The sequence below is a fragment of the Bombus fervidus genome, chromosome 3, assembly GCF_041682495.2.
Source record: "Bombus fervidus isolate BK054 chromosome 3, iyBomFerv1, whole genome shotgun sequence".
In the NCBI taxonomy this organism is placed as follows: Eukaryota; Metazoa; Arthropoda; class Insecta; order Hymenoptera; family Apidae; genus Bombus; species Bombus fervidus.
This window is the reverse complement of record NC_091519.1, coordinates 12,812,969-12,836,706: the sequence shown is the minus strand read 5'-3', so window position 1 is coordinate 12,836,706 and position 23,738 is coordinate 12,812,969. Positions and strand designations below refer to the sequence as shown.

Sequence of the window (23,738 nt, the reverse complement as noted above, 5' to 3'; positions counted from 1 at the left end):
TATTTTCACTATCTGTCCGCTTATTTTTATCTTCGACTGAATATTTCCTCTTAAGACATGTAGATTAGGTCGTAAGACGAAGAAAATTAAAATGAACGTAAAATAAACGCCGATCGGACGTTTTTAAGATGTCGTGTGCCGTTTGGATTGCCGCGATACAACGGAAGCATCTCGATATCTTTTCAGCTTTTCTATTTCCTCGCGATATCGAACGAGCGCTACAACCGTCAGTTTGCTTGATAATTTTAATTCTAGAAATAAAAAGCCTAGGTACGACGGTTTTATCACTTTCAACTTCGAAGAGGATCCACTCGTTCACAGGAATCGACCACCGACTGCGCCGTGAATTAGAGATTTAATCTGGCAGATTAGATTTTTTCTATCATTCTGGCAGTAGAGTCACGACGAACGAAGAAGAAGAAGAAGAAGTTTCTTGGCTAGAGATTCTCGAAAGGTAGGCAATATGTGTGTCACGTGCTGCGCGCCGCCTTTACCCTCCGCCCTTTCCGTTGCGCACGTTCTCTTCTTCAGCGTCCTCGTGCAGGGCTACAACTAGCGATGGGACCCGATCGAGCGTTCTCAAAATAAAACGAACGATCGTAAATTAAATGTGGATAATTTTCGATACAGTTTAATGCATCGGAATTTTATGCATTCATTGAACTTTCATAATTCTACTTCGTAGTAAATATTTGTGTAATACAATGTAACGTAGAATTACAGTGTAATATAGAATTTATTAAATTGAATGTATTCGTATGGCACTAAAATCATTGTAAAATCAAATACTTCAATGTGTATTGAAGAATGAAATAGCGTTAGTGTGTTAGACAAGATATCTTAACTTAACTTAAAAACCTAACAAGCTTACAGTTGATCTGATATTAATTTGTTAATCACGAGTTACCGCTTTAATCTTTTGGATATGATAATTTTCAGTTTCATTCGCAGATCTTTTACTTCTTAACGTGTCATATTATCTTTCTTAAAATATACTTTTTTCGAGACTTAAAATCTACCTAATTGAAATTAATTTGTTTGAATTCTTTAAAAATTTCTCTTTAATCCCTTTAAGTTTTAATTTTCTAGAGGTTTCCGGTTACGAAATAACCCGGTTAAAATGGGTTAAAACGTTGAACGACGATCAAGAAGATTCCTATAGCCGTAAATTGATGGAAAATTACAAAACGAAGGCGAAACTACAGCAGATGCGATCCATTAGTCACAACGCAAGTTTCGATAAATCATTGACCTCGGATGTTAATACGTTCCACGTAGAATATCGTATTGTTGCACGTGGGTATTGGTCCCATCGCTATTCGCAGATCACGTGCAACGCGTCAGGGTCGTAGGGTGGCGTTCTTGCGCAGGGGAGCAAGAAGTAAGGGTTGTTTCGTGAGCCGCATACGGAAAACGGCCCAGCTCCGATAAACACCGAGCGACGCGAGTCTACTGAAAATCGAGAGACCGAAATTTCCGCGACAGTCACGAATTTTCACGGGCACCCATCCAAACTCGATCTATCGCGAAGGTCCTCCTCGCGTTTCTGCCTTCCGATAGCGAGGGTTGGAGGCGAACGATGGCGTTTTCAACGCGTCAAACGCGATCTTCAGAGAAATATTCCCTATAACCCTTTACGGTTTTCTTCGCCACTCCAGCAACCGAGGAGAGGAATTTCGTGACTTGTTCCACTTTTGCTCTTCAATGCCTCGTTTATCATCGATAAACTCTATTTATATCTACTATTAATGCCACTTGACAAATTCTGCTGGCAAGTGACATTCAAATGCATCTATTACGAAGAAACGTATTATAACCACATTTCGCAACGAGCTTCCCAAACAACCCAACACTCGAGATATTTTCGCTAACTCTTTTGAGCTTAATTAACCGCAAACCGACATAAAGTACGTTGTTACGTCGGCCGATTCTCTATCTGGACCGGGCCACACGTCGCGGGCAGGATGGTAACCAGATGTCCGCTCATTCTCACGGCATACTACCCTCAACAGCCTTAAGGTCCCATCATAAATCTTAGGAAATTCTAAGGTCCTTCAGACCGAACAAACATCTCTTTAGTAATTCGTTTTCTAACAGTTTATTGTTTACTACGGGAAGATTCGGGAAAGTTAGTTTCTCTCGCGTTCAGTATCTTCCGTTAGCGACTTTCTCTCGAGGGCGGCTAGGACCCTTCCTAGTCCACCAGCCGTCTATTATGCAATCAGAAGCAATGTCTATTGCCCTCACTTTCCTAGCCAACAGCATCCTTTCCCCGCCATAGCATCGTCACCGAACGGCACTGATTTTGCATCTTTCGAACGGTCAACACCTTTGACCGGTTTCCACCATTAGATCAGTCATCTACTTTACTTATACATACGCAACAGTGTAACTATATTCATTACAAAGTTGTTGGAATAAACTGTAACTTATAATTTGTTATATCAGTGTCATATTCAATTTAACTACCTCTATTATCCTAACCGAAATAGGGGATCGATCATTTCGCGGCATCGATTGTCTAATCGTAACGGGAATTTACGACTCCCGTTGACGTGCTTCCTCGCGATCGCGTCTCTCCGCGAGTGAACGAAACATACGTGATACTCGATATGTGTGTGAAAATGTTCTTAAACGTAATTATGCAAGGCACGCAAACAACGGAGAATAAACAATTTCTATATAGGTTTACCTGCGTTCTAGAAAATTATGCGCGTGCACAATTATCCGCAATCCAGCGATCAATGAAAGAGAATCTATCCAGACTTCGACTTTTTAAATATACTTCTTTTCTACCATGCGATAACGCAGAAAATAATTAGATTCCAGCGTTTCCGATGATGCAACATGTACAATTTCAAGATTCGTATTCGAGGCCCGCATACTAATCGAACACCTCGTAGAAGTCGTTAAACGACGACGGGTACAACGGCGTTCGTATTCAAATAGATACGAACCAATATTACCGGCAATAAGTTCTCTGATGGGCAATTACGAAACTCCTGCAATTCGATATCGTACGCGGAGTCGTGAAAGCTAAGCATTCGCGTTACTTGAACTTTGGAGAGGTAAGACAGCGCCGCGAGACTGATTTCCCTATGCTTAATTACTAGAAGTGGATGAAAGATCGTTTTATCGTTTCGTGTGCGATGGTTTACATTATTCTTTGAGGGAAAAATTGCTGCGTTTTGCTCGGACAGAAAGCGCTCTCGTGTCGAGTGAGATGCGTAGCTCAAAGGTTGAAAGTTGAAACAACAGTTGAGAGAACAGTGTAATGGTAATGAATGATAACAAATGCTGTTATTTCAGTGTTCGTAATTTGGAAAAGCAACAGTATAACGAGGGATATGAAAACTTGAAGAGTAACGTGGTTTTTTCGTGAAAATTCATACCGGTTGCGTCGAAAGAGATTTTTTGTAACCAGGCTAATGACGAACGTTTCTAAAGATATTTTCGATACGTAAAATATCGTGGAATTATTTGTTTCTCATACTTTCCAATAATAATACTTATTCCGTACAATTTATGCTCTATACTAATCTGTATTCTCTAGATTATCGTAAGAACAAAATCTAATTAATTTTTATAATCAATAGTTAAATACGAAAATAAATTATCAATTAGTCAGAGAACCATAAACAGTTCTAATCGATGTTGCTCTTTTTTATAATCCTTCATGCGTTACTTTATATACAATAGTTGGTAGAGAGTGTTCAAAAATGTTGGGAATATTTAGATGATTTAGTGGATAAGATTCTAGAGATCAAGAAAAGCGAGAAAGTCCATATAAGATAATTTCGTTTGAGACTTAGTCTTCAACTTACAAACAATTCGACTTTACGCCAGCGGTACACTGCTAGTAGCGCAAGTCAATGAATCAGCTGGCGGATGTCGATCTTTATTTCGCCCACATTTTCTCATTCTTACACCGAGATAAACGAACGAAACTAAATACAACGGTGAAAAATTTATCGTTATTCGTTTTATAAAACAATCAGAATACCTAACCATAAGTCGTACTGAAATCGACGAATTATTTTATCTACGAATTTTGTTTATAACACATCCCACCAATTAGAATCATACTCAACATAAGTTCGCGTAATCGTTAATAGGCTGCAATATTTTACGTTAAAGACAGGTGGAGGGTAAAACAAGACAAAAAGTGGACAAGATAGGAGGATAAAATTCTAGTCGCGTATTTACGTATAAAACAAAATAAAAAGCGAAGGCGACGATCGTCAGTTTATCTCTTGAGACCGCTCGTATAGTTGTACGATCCATCAAGAACTTAAAGAATTATCGTAATTCTTCGTACCAATAAAAGAATGCAGTCGTTAGGCGACAATGGTTGGCCAGAAGGTCTAAACAGTGGGCGCATCGAGAAACCATAAAATTATTCTCCACTGATCTGGAGATCAGGCGATTTGCTTTAGAGCCCTTCTAACGACCTCGCCGCCCATCTGGAACGTACCGCAGGGAGAAGGAAAGAGCGGCGAAAATCGTCCTTTCAAATAATCGTTACCGACGGCTGCGCCGAGTATACTAGGCCGGGAAAATGATGACGATTCGAAGTGACTCTACGGAAGAAGTAGCGCGTGTGCCTCGTCTTGAACGGAAGAGGGAAGTTGGCGAGAAGAAAGGGGATGAAATTGTAGAGAAGAAGAGGGAGTACGCGTGTGCATCTCTTCTCGCCGCATTACCATAGCAATGGCGGCAAATCAAATTGAATAAAAATTTATGTATCAGAAAGGCAATAAAACGGAATAGATTTGGGGCAGAATGGGGCCGAATCCATCAGCCAGGATCCCGATAAAGGTGGATCGTTTGGGTCCAGAGCTGCGTCCAGGGGAGGATCTCTGGCCGTGTATCCCTTCCGATTGGAGCGGGATTGTCGAATTGTTGCCACGAAATTTATTCCACCTACACAGCCACGCATACAAACACGGCCGTCGTGGAAGGGTATAAGCGGGCCAGCAACGCCACCCTTTTTCCACTGAAATCGGCTTTACGATATTACGCCGCCTAGGGAAGCCTGGGACATCCGGTTTATGCGGACGCTCTTTCCTACCTTCGTCCTACACCTTCGTACGCCACCACTTCTCTCTCGCTTTTTATCTTTTTCTCTTTCTCTTCTTCGACAACGAATCGAGCTTAGTGATTTCTTTTGGAAAATTCTCCGTCGGTATTCGTTTCTTTTTTTTCCTTACCGAATGTCCGATCCCATTGTGCCATACGACTATTTGAAACGTTATACACGCTATCCGGGAAGACAACGATGTTTCTCATACAGCACACGGTTTATTTATTTCGTTTCTGATACGTATGTAAGGGTGGTTTTATACGGTGGACTAAGAGACACGGCGAATACGAATTTTGTAAATAAAAATTAACTCATACCTTTCTAAAGGTATCGTTGGCTTACTTCTAAACGAAGGTTATTTCTTGTATTTTTGTAAGAAATTGCATAGACAAAATACTAATTTTTTGATTATATCGCAACCAGATTACTTAATATTGACATTCTTCGACAAATTACACGACCGATAAATATTAATTTTTAAGTGTCCGGATTACGAATAATCAGTGCAGGTGTATTTTTTGGTTATCATCGACGGTGAACATATTTTGCAGTTGTTAGTAACCATAATCGATGGCGTTCTCGTTATTTTGTTCTTTTTAATAACATTACGATATTACAAATGGATATTTCACATCGAACGCTATAGCGTATCGAATAAAACCCTGTTCTCCTTTTACTGATTTTCCCCCATTTAAAATTCCAACAACGTCGTAAATCCTGACGAAACGATCAGCTGAATAAATTAATCATTGCCATTTATACGATCGTACGGACGTTCTCGTTTGCTTTCTCAATCTCACAAAGGGGATTCCAATTTTTCGCGATTAATCGAAAACACCGGAACCGTGGATTGCTCGACGAGAAACGTTGAATCGAATCAAATATTTGCAAGACCCATTTAAGGGTGCGCGGCCCTCATCTACCGCAATTTTTTCACGAACGCCGGACCATTTCTGGGCCAATGGCTCGAACAAAAAGAATAGCCAGGACAGAAATGACAGTTCCCGTTGAATCGAGATAAAGACATCGCCAGGTGAAGTATTTGATCACCCCATAGGAGCGGAACAATGAAGACGAGCTTTTATCCTACCGGTGACGACATCGTTTCTGTGAAGTATGGCTTCGTCGCGAAATTCGGGAAGAATCCATATCCATGATCATTTTATGGAGCATTAAATCGAGCCGAACATTGAATCGTCTATGAAGAAACCACCATGATATATGTGTAATAACAATATCATGGACGAAACTGTTTTCTGTTTAAAACCCCTTATTCCAAGGATGACAGAGAAATTAGAATATCCGCGTGTCGTAAAATTATAATTTAACAGAAAAGTAATTGCAAAATATGTTTGAAAAATGTATAGCTCTAAACTTCTTGTTAAATCAGGTGAGAAATTGTTTTTGTATAATTTTGTATTCTACACGACGCATTCATACGCATAATTAATCGTATAGAGTAGCTTGTGTTGTGTAGTTCTTTATTTTAAGAAATTTATTATATTTTTTCAAATCACCGAGGTGTATCGTGGCAGAGAATGAAGTTACATTTAATTTTATTAACTGCAACTGAAAGAACGATAATTGCAAAAATTGAAATACGTGGCCAGCAATTAGTACAGAAATGATTCGATGTAATCAGCCCTATTTGTTACCAAGAATTTATCTAAGGAACTTTGTTGAAATTAATTACTGAAATTATCAGCAAATGTCTAAATAAATTTTCACACGTTTCATTTACACGTTTTATTGTTATTTCAATAAAATCAAGATAATCTTCGTCGACTGAATAATCAATAAGTCACTCACCTAAAGGATTACTGCAAACGATTATTTAAGCGAAAATGGTTACGTACCTGGAACAGAAAACAGGTAAATGGTTAATACATTGTCATGATACACGAGATATAAAATCTAAATATTTCAGAAATTTTTCAATAGACTTTGATTACATTATTACTATTTCAAATTATTACAACGTTTGTGCTCACAGAATGTTTCAAGGATAACAGCCAACTTCCTTAACGTATTATATTAACCGACGAAAACGAGTTAACTCGGTCATTAGAATAATAATTTCTTCATTTAGAGATCCTCTATCCTTCTAAGTAAGTTTCATGCTCGTTACAAACAAATTATACCACGTTCATATTCGCAAAAATGAAAACTGACCTAACTAAAATTGATCTGTCTTTGGTGTTAGTTTTAAATTTCATAATTGTAGAAATATCCAGTTAACGGATAATATACTTCATAGGTTAAAACTGATGGAAATCAATAAGGTTAAAGTTTGATTTTCCAAGGAAAACTACCGGGTACCTAAGTATCTTCGGATCATATTATGCATTTGCTCAAGGACGTTATCCAAGTGCTTGGTAAGCACACTGCCATTCCTATGAGGCTTTAATCGTACACAGTCATCGAGAATTCTCAGGGCACGTTTGCCAGGCTGCTAGAAATTAGCAGTAGCCAAGCGGAATCGTGTTTTGGAAAAACAGACCAGATCCTCAAAGACTTGGTTCGCTTAAGGAGTTAACTTTGCGTAAACCGCGTTGACGCGCGATTCTTTTCATTCGAATTTTCAAATAATAGAATAGGCCAAATTTATGTGCATATACAATGAGAGACAGAAATATTCACAGTTGGTTTATTTAGAGAAATAGAAAGAGAAGTATTTTCCATATCGTTAAATGTATTCAAATATATGTAACTGTACGTTATACATAGATGTGTACAAGAAACGTCATGCAACGTGTATAGGAAAAATATCGTACAACGTTGAAAGTAGACCGTAAAGAAATTTTGAAAAAGGAGTGATAAAATGTAGAACCAAATTTTGCCAAAGAATTATTATTGGGTTGACAACTAAGTGATTGCTGATTTTGTCAATATCACCTAATGACAAAATCCGCAATCACTTAGTTGCCAATCCAATATTATCTACGCTCAAATAGAACAGACAGCTATTTGTAAAAAAAGGAGGTCCGCGATATATTAAGTATAACACAGACATTTGTTGATAATACTGTACGAATATTTTTGTCTCAACAAGATGCTATCTTTCCTCATATAGGTTGGCAAATTGTTCAATTAATTGTTCTTTCGTGCATATCTATTACTGCTTCTGTGTATTAGTTCCGCAGTTACATACAGTTACATATATTTATTACAGAAAAAAAAAAATATATATATATCGTAGGAAACTGTAAGCCGTGAACGATAAACTGATAATTCACTGGCAAACATTGTATCGTCTTTTCACTTGATTCATTTCCTACCGAAATCGCTATAATCATTAACGTCGATGCACGAGGAAGCAGTTCGATTTTGAGTCCCCGGTAGCCCGCGTTTGCCCCGTTAATTGATTTAATTGATCTCACGCGTGTGCTACGTCGTTAATGATGCGTGGTAACGCAGACGAGCTGGATTGGCGACACATTAAAATTACCGATCCAATCAAGTTGGCAGGCAATGACGCGAGATGCCGAGACACGTAGGCCGACACCAATTGCAAGCAAGGTAGACTACCTTAGCGAATCAATCGAGCACGAACGAACATTCAAACTCCTCGAAATGTTTCACCACGACTGTAACGCGTCAACTGGCAGCTTTTTTCCAGGGATCTTATGGCAATTGTTAGATTGTGTAACAAATTCGAGTAATTACCTGCGATGGGATTATAAATCCGAATCAAACATCCAGTTGATAGAATTTTAATGTTACTCGTAAGATACGACAGCGGATAAAAGCAAGTTTAAATATAAATGGTAGAAAAAATAGCAGAATTTTGCAAAACAGGTTTGTATTTGAGAAGAGCTGTGAAATCCGAAAAGCAAGAAACCAATTTCAGTTTTCTATTCTATTTTGTAATATGAAGAAAAGATATGGAAAAAAATTCGATTCAGAAATATGAAAGCAGAGGCTTCTCCCTTTAAAACGAGGCTGCTTCTGTCGCGCAATTTCTTTTCACGAAGTTACAGCAATTCAAGACGACATTTTTTTCATCGGAATTTAGTGATCGTTTAATTTTGTGAAGTAGCGTATCAAGCATCAGATATAAATATATGTAATTAGCAAAATTTGTGATTTATCGAACGTTATTAAGATATGTCTGCACAGTTAAAGTTAATAGTTATAAAAGATTTTCTTGTCCGACGATAACGCGAATGTGAAAAAACATTACATCGAAAAATACAACGATCATCTGGCTTGTAACTTATACAATTTATTTTACGACGTACAATTATAAAATTGTAGAGATCGTTTGCGCAATAGTAATTTAGTCTGTAACTTAGAATTTATCGCCCAGTAAATTATCGTGGAAAAATCTTCCATACTTTAAAAGCTTTTTTCTCGTAAATCTTCTTGAGTTCCATTCGTGCCAGAAAATAAAAATGTACAAGAGAAGCTGGACGCAAGAGAATCTATTTTTATTTCAATGTACGATGCGCTGGAATAATTCCAGTCTTTTTTAACAAGTTGCAACACGTAGAAAATAGTTTCTACAAGTGTATGTGTATCAATACTGCATTGATATATATCCGTGACATTAAATTACAATATTCATTTTATACAAATCCCGTTTAATATTCGCATATTTAGACGAGATAACGAATACTCCAAGGCAGAATCAATTTCTTCGCGATCTAATTTCGAGGTATTACGAACGATACAGTGATTTATGACATTAAAAATCGTGCGTATAGGGCGGCTAGGAATAAAAAAGAAAGTCATTAGGAATGATCAATGACGAGTAACGAAGCTCCAACCCGGACAAACATAATTCATCACTGATGAAATATATTTGCGTAAGGAATTCGCGTTCCACTTCAACGTATTTTTAATATCCTCACGATGATACATTAATTTTTCCTGGAAGTAATATTGACGCACCGGATATTGAGTTTCCTTGGAAAATGGATCGCATCGTAAATAAGATAATCCACGATGACTTCGACGATTTATTTAATATCTTCTTGGTTAACAATTATAAATTTACTCTACTTTGTTATATTATAGCTACGGTGATATTACTAAACTGTGGATTTTTGAGCAAATACAAATTTACATTAACAATTCTTCGAAGTCGATCGTATACGGTTCATAGTACAATTAACACTTGGTGATAGTGATAATATTAATTATCGATCGTCTGCGGATCCTTCGTCGCATAAATGTGAAAATGTACAGAATGCAGATAGATCTAAAAATCAGTCCACATGATTTTTCAGGCACTTCCGATAGTCGACCGAAGCGACTATTCGATCGACTACAGACCGCAATATCAAATATCAATATAAAAGGTCTTCGACGAAAAGTTGAGCTCACCTCTTTTATCTTTCTTAAATGGAACGATACATTTTTATCTACACCGTTCGATGCATTTTTTAATTCTCCGCAAAAAAGTATCGAGGTACTTGGATCGAAAAATAATTAGTTTGCAAGATATTTTAACTTTAATATCGCCAAACTTATCGTACGAAGAAGAAGGAAAGATAGCGTAATACTTTCCCGTCCTCTTTGTTTTCCTTGTCTTTTATACGATAAGTTATCCTGGAACGTGTATCGGATACTTCTATCGCGATACACGTATCGCCGTGTGTAACGCCCCTAATATAAATCGAATACAAAGAAAAACAGAAGGAGGAATCAAAATGGAAGAGAAGATCGAAGACGGATAGCTTCGTCGTTAGAATCGGATGATTCTGAGAAATCTCGAAGCTCGATTCGTGGCTGTGCTTAATTCCACGTACGAGTAGCGCGCGTTCCGGCTGTTTCTTTCTTCCTGTTCGTTCTCGTTCACGTACATACATATACATATTGCAGTGCCAAGTTTTACGGCCAGGCTCGTAATCGAACTGGCGGACCTCGACTCCTTTCATTGCCCGCGTAAAACGTTTCGATTTGCAATTTCGTCACTTAACTGCCGTGCTGTCTTCCGAAGCCGTTTAGATAGAGGAGGTCAGGTAGCTAAAGAGATCGTGCTTCTACTGGTGATCGTACACAGCGTTGTCCTTTTCTTTTTCCGACCAACCGAAGTACGTTCGCCAATTCTAATGGATCTTCTTCCTTCTGCTTGTCCACGACGTTCGTCGTCCTTATTTTTCGGTATCGCAGCGGTAAAAGTGCATCACGAGGCCGTGAAGTCGCGAACGATTATGAGATTTCATGCTTGTTCAGCTGACAAGGTGGGAAATTTATCGCGACTGGGATCAAAGATACTTGGAGATCCGAATTTGGAAATTCGTTTATTCTTTCGTTTATCTTTTGTGGCGAAAATGAAGAAAAATTTCCATGTTTTTATATCATTTCTAAGAGCAATAAGAGCAATATCTTTTTATGGAAAATCCTGTTCGTAAGTATTACTGGCACTTGCCAGTTTCGTATAAAATGTAGTAATTAGATCAGGTAATTATTAAGCGAACGATTGATCGATTAGAATTTTGTATTTGTGCGAGGTTTCGATTCGTTTTAATCTATAAACGCAATTATCTGCTTGAATTGTTCGTTATTCGAAAAATGTTTCATAACGTAACAATTTAGCAAATTTCCGCTTTCTGTAGGCGGACTCGTGAAGGAAATTGTGAAAATCGATATCCTTTTAAATGGAATCATATAGTTTCTGACGCAACAACCCGATCCATCCCAGCGTTTCCTACGAGAAAGTATCGATCTATTTATGTGAAAAAATAATTACTTTGGCGAATATTTTAATTATCGTCTTGTAAAACCTATCGTACGGAAACAAATACAGAAAGTAGTGTATTATGTCTTTTGTATAGTTTGATGAAATGAATCAATTAAGATGTCTGAATACTTAATACAGTTAAAAGTAAACGTTTATTAAGAAACGGCATTTCGCACAATACAAACATTAATTAGACATCTTTCAATTAGATCTCACTGATTTATTAACGAAGCTCGACGTCATTTATTCAAAGGATACTTTTATAATTAATATAATTTGTAATCGTAATGCTCTTTGTTAATTGTTCAATGAAAAAGACGTAAAATCCATATTGTGCGAAATTAAAATGCTAAACGAATTGCTTTAAAAATGGTAACATTTTTCCGTGTCTCATTAAACGCGAGATTTCAAAATGTGCAACATTTTATATAAAAAATTGACGTATCAATATCGAATATCTCGATGAAGCAAAATAATTATAGTGTGATTGGAATATTAATAACATTTTATTATAACTTCAATCAAAATATCAAATGCCAAAGCGTAACGCAACGAAAGTTATGCCTTTGATGGAAACGATGTTTTTCATATTATAAAACGCGCCTTCGCGTTACGGGACGTATAATTTTATTGGCGCTTAATATTTCTCGTTAAATAAAACCGTTTAGCGTAAACATTGATCTAAAACAAGCTACGTGTGTAACATGAAAAGTTCGCTGACTCAACGTTCTTCAATTTAGTATATTTCTTGTACATGTAAATTGTACAAGACTCAGTAATATTTTACTTCAAGGGAACAGAAACTTTGTAACAACAAATTTATAAAAATACGAAACATGTAATCAAGTCGACGCGCGGGGAAATATTTGGGATATCGTTTCCATTAGATACATCCGCTGTGATAGTCGCTCAGAATCAGTGCATTTTCCCGAAAAACCATTTTCCCTGATCATTGATAATTTTAGCCATCCGTTTCAACTTTCGATCGTCCAAACTTCGAACCTTCATCCTGACTCATCGGCTCCTCCACTTATTTTACCATGTTATATATATCAATCTGAATTTTTCTGAATTTCTAGATGGATTTTACAATGACAATTGCACATACCTTGTTTCCTTTAGCGTGAGTTAACGTAAAGATTATGCAAATCTCTAATAAGAATTAATAGGATCCGTTATCGGTAAATATACGTGTACGTGAATTTCAAGGGAATATAATCTGTTATTTTATATAAACGAGTCCCGACTTAGTCGAAACCTCGTGTTTACTCAGTTGATTGACAATTTTACAAAGAATACTCGAGCATACATTTAGCGTGGCAGACTGAAAACCGTTGAAGCTCGCTAGTCCTGAGGATGCAGCGGGGCAAACGACGTAATTCACAGCATTTTCTCAAGTGTCTTCTTCGCTATCTCTTGCTAGTGGAACCTTGCTAGGGATAGCGAAATGCAGGCGGCGGCTCCGAGCGTTCGACACATCACATTTTCTCACGTATATGTTCGTTATGGATGATTACGTTTAAAGTCTTCTGCTTGCTACGTACGAGATGGTTCAAGTGATGTCAGAATTTGGGTACTTTAGAGAGCGTATGAAGCGTCTAATTGATAGGTTCAGCATGGTATCTTGTACTGTTGAAGTAGCTGTCTGAGTAAGTACATACGTTAAAGCAAAATAGCTCTTAGGATCAGCTTTCTCTCGCGGCAGCTTCAAGCGCGTGTATTTTGTAAATCTTGTAAATTTGTTATAATCTTTATATTGGACGTCTCTCTTGTAAATTCTGTGTCATTGATAATAATCGCATAGCATTCAGAGCACTCGAGCGAACGCAGCGATACGAATTTCTATTTGCTATGTACTTCTACTCTGATTGTCACATTGCACTTCTTTTTTATTCACATCTATGTGTGTATATAATGTAGGATCTTTACTATAATTAGTTTATTTACAATAAATGAATTAAACGGGAAACGATGGTTGTTTAACCTGAACTAATCACAATAACGTATTATAATTAAGACAACTAGATAGTTAATTTGCAGCTCTCGTCACAACGGATCCAACGCTTTCTCTCACGCGGACCACACTCCCTCGACAACGCTAGCAACACTATCTTCCTGATTTCTCGATTCACACTCTCTGGCTTCTCAGCTGACACTCTCCCACTTCTCAACTAACACTGACTGTTAATTCGTCTTTCTCCCTTAGCATCTCTTTATCTTAGCCTCACCATGCACGTGTTCCGCAACCTCTCGTGGCCAGGCTCGTGTAACATCAACCACATCTCGATCCACATCAGAGGCCAGGCCGAGCTTCGGAACCGATGGGCTGATGACGGAAATAAAGATGTGGCGGCACTCGACGACAATGTGTGTCGCCGAAGCGAAGTGTCTAATGAACCCTCAATATCCCAACGGTTCTTTCCCCGATGTTCGAGAACGCCTAACAAACGCGTGGATATTGAGGGATGATAAAGATAAAGAATCAGATTCCGCCAAAAGTCAAGTTGTAAGAGCTTCAGTCTTGAAAAATCGCGGCTGGAGTTCAGGAGTGAATCGTAGTTAGTGTAAACCAAGTGTTAAGAAATAAACTCTCTCTTTTTATTTCTTTATTTTTATCTTTTATTCTTCATCTTCGATTTCTCTCTTTTATTTTACGTGACACACACGCAGGCCTTTTTCGCAAAACTATTCGATCGAAGGACCGACGATACATTGTTGGGTCTGTCGGCACTTTGGCTTTCTCGCGACATTATTTATAGTTCGCTCGATGTCTCTTAGGCCTTTTGTTTACGATACTACAATAATAAATGTACATTGTAACTTTAAAGAATTTCTTTAAAAATGAATTAATACTCTGCGTAATGCATCGTACACTACACTTGAAATTAATGCTGTAATTTACTTTTGGATTCAATAAGTAACTTTTGCCTCAATTCCTATAGTTATCAACCGGGTAAATACACGCGTGTTTAATTATTTGAACAGTTCGATTTTCCTCGATCACCTCGGTCCCAATTGGTTCGGATAATTGACGCTTTACCATACATCTACGTATAATAAAACGAGTATTTTACTATGTATAAACGGGAGTCGGGGAGCTTGTGTAAAGCCCCGTGCACAACTGCATATGCGAGACTATAGGAAATGCCTGTTGTAACTCAATTAAAAGCGAATATTATCAACGTACTGGGTTTCAGGTTGGCAACATTTTCTCAATCAAAATATTAACAAATCAATTACAATATTTCTAATAAATTCTATATACTACAACTGCTTCCCTTACGTTTATACCTAATCTAATTTTACCCTTTACTTATCCTGATATGTAAACTTTGTCAAATTACTTCAACGATCACGTTCGTAAAAATATGAATTCGCTTAAACATCCGCAGTCTAATAATGTACATCTATAAAAATACGTTCAACACGACAAGTTGCAAACTTCGGGGGGAATGAACCCCTAGAAGTTTCGGCAGAGCGTAAAACGTGCGAGCGGCATCGATCTGCAGCAAAAAATTTCTTCCGTAATTGCGATTGTCACCACAATCGTGCCGCCGGGCTTCTCTTTTTTCTCTTTCTTTCCTTTTCTCCCTTCTTACGTGGTCTCCTAAATTTCGGACGCAGAATTGCAGGGCGCGCACACGGCAGACAAATAGCTTTCTTACAAAAACTCGTAGTTCCATGCTGCTGCCGGCTGGGCCATTACGATTTAAATTAGTTTCCTCGCGGCCTGGCCAACGGAGAAAGACACCGGGCGGGGTGGGCACGAAGAGAATGATAATTGAGGGAGGGAAATAAAACGAGGGAAAAAGTGGAAGACAGAAGACGGCCGGCGTATTCAAAAGGTCTTTCGCCGTGAATATCAACTGGTAGATATACGCGGCTAGATATTTATCGAGCAAGTAGAATAATAACCCTTTTAATCATTCGCTTCTTGCCACTGCGCTCTTACCGGCGAAACAGATCGGCCAGGGGAAAGAAAAATCTGCGCGCTGTTGCGAGAAAATAGAGTTTATGATGGTAGAGAATTATTAGAGGTCGCTTCATCGTCCTGATAAAACTCGTTAAAGAATAGAACAGCGAATTAAGAGGACGATCTATAATTCGAAATTGTTTTGTTTCGTGCGCGTGTCCTGCGTGCATCGTTTATAGCTCCCATTCCGATCGAAAACCGTTAAGGCTTATTCGGAATGGTTTTTGGTACGGTATCAATGAAACTATACACAGAGACTTAAAAATACCAACAGTTAAAGAAGAAATTTCGAAATTCAGTAAACGCTACAACGCACGCTTGACTAAACATTCCAATCCTCTAGTCATACAGTTTCTAAATGGAGCAGATCACCGGAGAAGACTGAGAACGCATTATGCAGAGGATGTACAAAGCAGATTTAAACAGCAAATGATACTTTAATGTAATTTATTAAGATACTTGTCAAAAGAAGTAGCATTGCCGTAAGGTTACATATTATGGCATGGTAATTTTCTATCATAATTACTAAAAATTCTCCGTGAGAATTAATTGTAATATTCTGCCGAATAAAAAAATAATTATATCTCCTGTAAGTTAGATAAATATCCGGACACGGTACTGTCTCTGTATTTGTTGCTTCGTGCAAGTGAGAGTGATTTAAATATCCTGTTGTCTATTTTATGAAAATACGAGCCATTTATCGTACTCCGAAGTTATGTGATCAATTTCTTTCTAACGATAATATTTAATTGTTGATAATAGTAAATTGTTTGCATATTTTCCGAGCACATTTGCATACTTTGTATGAATAAATATTAGATGTTTCATATTTAACGTGCATAAAACATTTGCAGTCTAGTCATAAATAATAACGAGTACTACGTTGTAGATTAATCGATCAAGAAAAACTAATTCGTTTTCTTTTTGTGTTTCTTTTTTATCATATCGTTTACTCTGGTATTTTACCTTTTACATTTCCTTCGCGTGTGTAATGCGTATCAATCTGTTTCTTTTCAAAAACAGACGAACAGAGCCTTCCAATTAACCGAATATACTTCAATCAGCCACATTACTCGCGTCGAAATTAATGATACAACATTCGTCGCCGAAAAGGGAACCACCTGAGAATTTGAATTTCTTCCGAATTTACAAGCGACCATCTAACACAGCACGTTCCCAGGGACTGATGATTTATTAAGGCGGCTCAGCTACCGGTGTGTTTCGGCCTTTTCGTCGGTGATATATCGTAGGAGCTGATTTAAAGTTCTCTGCCGAAAAAGGGCTAAGGGAGTAAAAGGGCGAGGAGACGACAGGATATAAATTAAGTCGCAATAAAACGGATCACGTCATTCTTTCGCATGTTTCTTCTCTAACGTTCTCCAGGGGATGGTGTTCGACTAGTGAAAATCACGCGGTTTCATCCGACAAACCGTCTCACAGTGTTTTAACGTGGCTCACAGCGAAGCAGTTTCAGTTGAGAAGCGATAAAAATTCTTTTCTACCAGAGAAAAAATTCAATCAAAAAATTGTACGCATATATTTGATTGAATATTTATTTTTGATTTTTTTTTTTTTATGTTCATTAAGTCATCGAGGACTAACGTTGCGTTGGCGCAATATTTGCAATTTCTTATTAGTAAATTCGCATCTTAATTTTATCAAGTTCGAGGAAATCGAAGTATTTTACGATATTTTTATGACTCTAATCTGCATAATGGGCTTCTGTAATGTATCTATTCTAATGAGCCTTAACAAGGCAAAAACTCATTTTACGTACGTTTAGTCAACGGTGTTGTCATTGCGTAACTTCGACGTGTTTTTCATTGCTTGGTTCTAAATGGACTAATTTAAAACACGACTGTACCATCATAAAAATGTGAACGTCGAGATCATGGCATATACAGAGAGCCGGAAATAATTAAAGAAGGAACCTTTCTTATGGCGTTTCTCGCGGCGAGAATTCGAATCCTACGTTGCATTTTCCCGTTGGCAAAGAGCAACGAGCATCGAAGAAAAGGAAGCAGAGGGGGAAGAAAGGAAAAGAGAAGAAAAACGTTTCCGAAGCTTTTTCAAAGAAGATCAGAAAGTTCTTCGAACGTGTCCCTGTAAAGCCACGAACCGTCCCCCTCGAAAGTAAAAAGAGTCTTGCCACAGATAAGGCAGATCAAGATCCGAGGCTAAGAAGAAAAGCCAATTTAAGTCGTAATAGGACGCTTGTCGACGAGTTTTCTCGCCTTTTCGGAAGCGATCGCGTTTCTTGCGGATCTTTATAGAAAGGCGTAGTTACGACCGTCGTTAATTACCTTCCAATTAACTGCCACCTTTCCTATAAAGCCAAAAGCTTCGGAATATCTCGTGATTTTACGACCAGATATCATCGATACCACGAAACCTCATAAATAACGTAGAAAACAGTCTTCAATTGGAACGATGCAAATATTGCAACGATAAATGTACATTTAAGGGAAAGAAATTTTTTGAAAAAGTCTGATGTTAGGTATAGATCCCTTTCAATAGACTTCGACGTGATATCAAAGAATCTTTAGTGGAATAATATTCTTGGTAATACAATTTACATTGGCTGCTTATTTGACAAAATGGATTTTGTAGAGGCAAAGATTTCGCGAGGAAAAATAAAAGAAAAATGTCACCGAAATAAGAGGTTCATAAACGCTTTATTAAGAAGTCGTAACAAAAGTACGAAGTGACAATGTATCATTTTCACGGGTTTTGTTCGTTTATCTCAAAGCGTTATCTGTTTTTGTTAATGTAAGGTCGACGTATAAATAAAAATTGAATTGATTACAATACAAATTTCGTAATTTCTTTCAATTTCAGTGCCTTTTTCTACGAACGAAGAGCCAATTACACGATGGCTAATGATTATGAAAATCAACTGGACTTTACTTGTTCCATGAATTTCGGTCCGAGCTCTATACATATGGTACTTCGTTCTATTCAAATAATTCTCGTTTAGATCATTGAGAAAACGATCTACATAATTATAACGTAATTTTTGTAACTGTCTTTATCTACATTTTTCGAGATCGCCGATAGCTAGGCATCTATAACCTGCTACTTGAAAATTCCGCGTTGCTGCCGCGAATCACGGCGCCTCCGACTGGCAACTTAAACGTTTAGTCACGTTTAACGGACGTGATTTAAAAGTTTTTGACGCAACGACAACGAGAGATCTCGTGGCTGAAAATAGGTAGAAAATGTACGAGTTCTTCGTTATGTATAGAATATGCATGCAAAGGATTTCAAATCTAAAGTTGTAATATTCATATTCCAATCTTTTTCGTCTCCTAATCTCATAACATATTAGCAAGAAAACTATAAACATACGAGCATTTATTATACTCTTTCGTCTTTCATACGCCAAGTTTTACAAAATAAAGGATCCAAGGAAGTAATTGAAGTGTCTTTTACGTTCTATATTGTAGGATCTTTACTACAATTAGTTTTACTTAATTTACAATAAATTAATCCATTTACAATAAATGGATTAAACAGGAAACGATGGTTGTTTAACGTGAAATAATCGCAGTAACGTATTATAATTAAGACAACTAGATAGTTAATTTGCAACTCTCGTCACCACGGATCCAACGCTCTCTCTCTCCCACGAGGACCACACTCTCTCGACAACGCAATTCGCACTCCCTGACTTCTCGATTTACACCCTCTGACTTCTCAACTAACACTGCCTGTTAATTCGTTTATCGTCCCTTAGCAACCCCTTGTCTTTTGTCTTAGCCTCGTGTCTTTTGTATTAGCCCCACCACGCATATTCTCAACAACCGCTTGTTTATAATTCTCCCATCACCCCCCAGGCCCCTCTTCCACGATACTACGATATATAAGCATTTTTCGATACAAATATCATAACTTTAAATTCTAGACTTTTGCATAGAGAATAAAAAAGAACGTACCAATTAATAGATGAAAGAATATAAAATTCCGTTTAAAAATACAGCGACGAGGAAAAAAAATTCCTCCCATTCCCCTTAACCCCTGAATCTTGGACTTCTTTTTACGCGAAAGGAGGCCTTTTCACGTGTCTCCTGAAACATAGTATAACTTTGTCCTAAGTAGCTTTTTCATGCTACAATAGATACGGTAGATATTTAGGTGATCCCATTTAACTAGGCCATTTTCATGGATGGTACGAAAGAGAATTACACCGAACCCACAGAAAGATACAAATATTTTCTTCGTGTTAAATCGGCAAGAACAAAAAGCGGTATATATAAACCAAACAATCGTACCACAGAGAATGGAAATGAAATCCTTGGAAGTTGTGCTAGATAAAAGTTTAACGTGGCATCTTCGTATAAAACGCATAAGAAAGAAAATATCATCGGCCAGGAAACAACAGTATTGGTTGATCAGTTGGAAATGGAAATCAGAGATTATCGATAAATATGTAACAATGATTAAATCAATACGGGGTACATATTCCTCTGGTGTACAGTTACAAAATGCACAATCGAAATTATTGAGAATAATGATCGATGCACCGTGACACGCGAGGAACGACGATATAAGAAAACACCCTAAAGATGCCATCGGTGGAACAAACTCCTCGAGCTTCGATACTTCTTCGATTAAAGGAAAGATATTGGACCAGAATCAGCAAGTACCAAAACGCGATGGTAAAACACTGTGTTACCACTGTTACAGTAAAAGCTTAAAGCGTAGTAAATGTACACTTACTAGTCAGTATATACATTTACTACGCTTGAAGCTCTTACTGTAACATATATCCAACGCAAACCTAATCCTTGTGTCTTTTGTTTATAGCTTATATAGTGAGCGTATACATTTACCGAGTTGACGCTTCTACTGCAATACCACTGGCAAGCAGAGTACGTAGATCGCATCTGCTGGATAAATGTTCAGTGCGTTTCCGCCGCAACACCGGTGAAAGTCAGGAGAACGAATACGAAGGAAGAACAAGGTCCATTTCCCACTTTCCCGCGCGACTACAAAATCCACCGTCGAATATCACACAATTTCTATTCGCGCTGCCGCGATTGCAAAGTCAAGACGCGGTTCAACGCGACTACGAAGTATGTATATACATACATGGAATATGTATCCATGTGTCGTAGTTACGCGTGCGGCTAGTCGCAAGTGGAAAAGAGACTCAATTGCGTAAGTGGAATGAACGAACGAATCGAGCGAATGATAGTAGAACAAGTACTCTGCAAATCATGCAAAATGTCTACTGACAGTAAGGCTGATGCGTGAATAAAGGATTTAAAGTGGCGATTTATAAAACACTTAGCATTCTGTTTTCCTTCAACGATTATGCCAACGATTATACACATAGCCAACGTTCCTGACAGCGCGCTCGTATCGAAAAATAAATACCAAGTCGATGCACTGCGCGGCAACTTATTCGGATTCTCGTCAGGCTTTTTCGCTTCTTTCTCTCGATCTCCACCGATTTTATCCCTTTCGCCTTGAAAGGGATGCCAACGAGGATCGTAAATAACGTTGTTTATTCGGGAATTTGTTTTTTCCTGGAGCACACATCAGTGGCGCACGATATGTCGGCCAACAACGGTGGAATACATAAAACAGCTTCCACACCGTTTTTCAACGTAAACGCGGTCTGGATGGTCGTACCTGACGCAGAGAAATTTTCCAGTTGTTTGAACGGGAGATGGCGAACGTGCGATCCTGTGCGTGAATTTCCTTCGATAAGTTCGCTGCTGCTTTTTCGCGCACCGACTTGTCACGTTAAGCAGATATTTCCATTTGAAATTGTCGAAAAATCGATTTTTGTAATTACAGGAACGTGTCTCGATTTACGAATTCCCTGGTTTTACTAGTTTCTCGAATTATAATCATTTTCTGATCATTCGATTCATCGGGAGGAATTTCGTCATCGTCAGAATGCTAATTATTATTTCAATACATTTTTAAATCGTTTCGCTACGGCATCACTGTCATTGTCGATAGTAATAGCATAATATCGATAGTAATAGCATTATGTTTATTTGAGAAAAGATGGGAATATATTTCTTCGTCCTTTCGAAACATTTTAAGCTTCTATTTCAACTAACAAAATTCTATTCAACGAAATATTATTTTGCGAATTGTTTGAGCTCAACTAGTTGTTTTGGTAAAGCTTGCAAAAAGCACCAAAGACAGGAATCATTTATCTCGCGTTTAAGCACCGATTAAATTAAAAACAAAAATGAAGTCGCGTGACGATGGTTGTCCAAGTGTTAAGAATTTGTTATCTCACCAAAATAAAATATAATAAAATAAATAAACCGGTTCCATCGGTTACACGATTATCCGTCGCAAAATCTCCGAATAGAATCCGTTTATGAATGTATTAAAGAAAATATTCTGAAACTTCACTGTTACTACAATGAGATAGCGCTGTCACGATTAAATCGATAAAATTTGAAAGAAATTTCAAGATGAACGTAGAAATAAACAAAGGCTTATCAATTTATGAACAGAATATTCGAATTGTCATCCTTCCTACATTTATCATCTTCGACGCGCAGATGCAAGTATTATGTGTTTTAAATAATTCTGCTATCCTCTTTGTCGTTTCATAAGTTAAACACCGTTCATCAAATCTCTTGCGATAGAGAAACAACCCGTTCGTTCGTATGGAATCGGTAGTAACACGATAATTCGTTTTCGTGCACACTGGATTAACCAGCAAATCCGATTTTTTCCAAAACAACGCGCCGGAAGTCGTGCATCGTAAAGCCGCGTAGATCCTGCTGCGAAACAAAATGTGCAATCGACTATGTGTACCGGAGACGATGCATGGATCGTTTGTTCTATTAAATAACGATCACGTCGCCCGATAAAATCCTGATTTATGCTTTAATTAATAGACGTTTAGAAACATTCCGAGCGCTCGTATCGTAACATCCGATTCTCGATAATGTTGCATCCTGTCTGCAATGAGCTTCCTATTTATACCGTTTATAGCGACGGATTGATATTTCTTATTGAATGTAAAAAAATTTACTACGATCAAAATATCCAATTGAATTCTTTGAAGAATAAACGTTAGAAATTACGTTATAACGTTGTCAGTCAAACCGAATGAAATGTTTTACTGTCGATATTTCTTGTAATTTATATGCCTTTTGTAACGTTACATATTTATAATATTTCATGTTTATTATGTTTCACATATTATTTAAAGTATCGTAAAGAAACACGTTCTTGCGTTAAGATGATTTCCATTTCACCAAGTATCGTGCGTATATTCGTCTCTTTTATTTTCAAAAAATAAATATGTATTTTTTTATGGTACATAATACGGTATATAAGTACGAAGAAGAAGAAAACTAAAGTAAATGATCCTGAATATTGCTAGCAGAATCATCGTGTAAAGGAAGATTATGTATAGTATATATACAAGGCGTGATATAACGGGTATACGACAACTGCGCTGTTAGATCAAACGCGATGCTAATATTGCACTAGGCTTTAGCCAAATCGTCCAAGCATCGAAAAAAGGGATAGATTCTGTTTTACTATTAATTTGAGCGAACTCTATTTTTGTTACTTACGATGGCATTTAATAAATAGAATTTCGATTACACAATTTCATCAATCAGAAAATTATAAGTCTAGAAAAATGCAAGTACAAGATGTTCCTCGAGTGACGCCAAATTGAAGATAAAATTCGACAAGGGAAAAAGGAAAGGTACAACCTAGTGAAGTATTGTAATATAGAACAAGGAAAATTAGAATACGAAAAGAAAGTGGAAACAGTTCGATCGCGTTGGCGAACGAACGCACGAGTCGGTCCAAATGAAATTATCGATCATCCATAGCTCACGATCGGTTTGCAAGAGTGACCACGTTAATTCGCAACACATGCGGAAGTTCTATGCTAGGGGGTTGCAGTCGCGCGGTCGGAACTGAATTTCGCGAGTGCAATCGACTGATCGGCCAGTGACTCGCCAACCGATCTATCCCCCTGATTCTGCTATTCCAGC

At 37.7% G+C, this 23,738-nt stretch overlaps 1 protein-coding gene across 2 annotated transcripts in view; it reads right to left on the bottom strand.

The window, feature by feature from the left end:
• The window catches only part of LOC139985667 (E3 ubiquitin-protein ligase MIB1-like), a 159,531-nt gene that overhangs the window by 58,735 nt on the left and 77,058 nt on the right, over positions 1–23,738 (bottom strand). The window contains exon 1 of one of the 2 annotated variants that reach the window (XM_072000268.1): positions 13,081–13,615. The exons of the other annotated variant lie outside the window; for it this stretch is intronic. The gene's annotated coding sequence lies outside the window, so the exon portion shown is untranslated. Of the gene's footprint in view, positions 1–13,080; positions 13,616–23,738 lie in introns of those variants that run through there. 2 annotated transcript variants of the gene reach the window in all.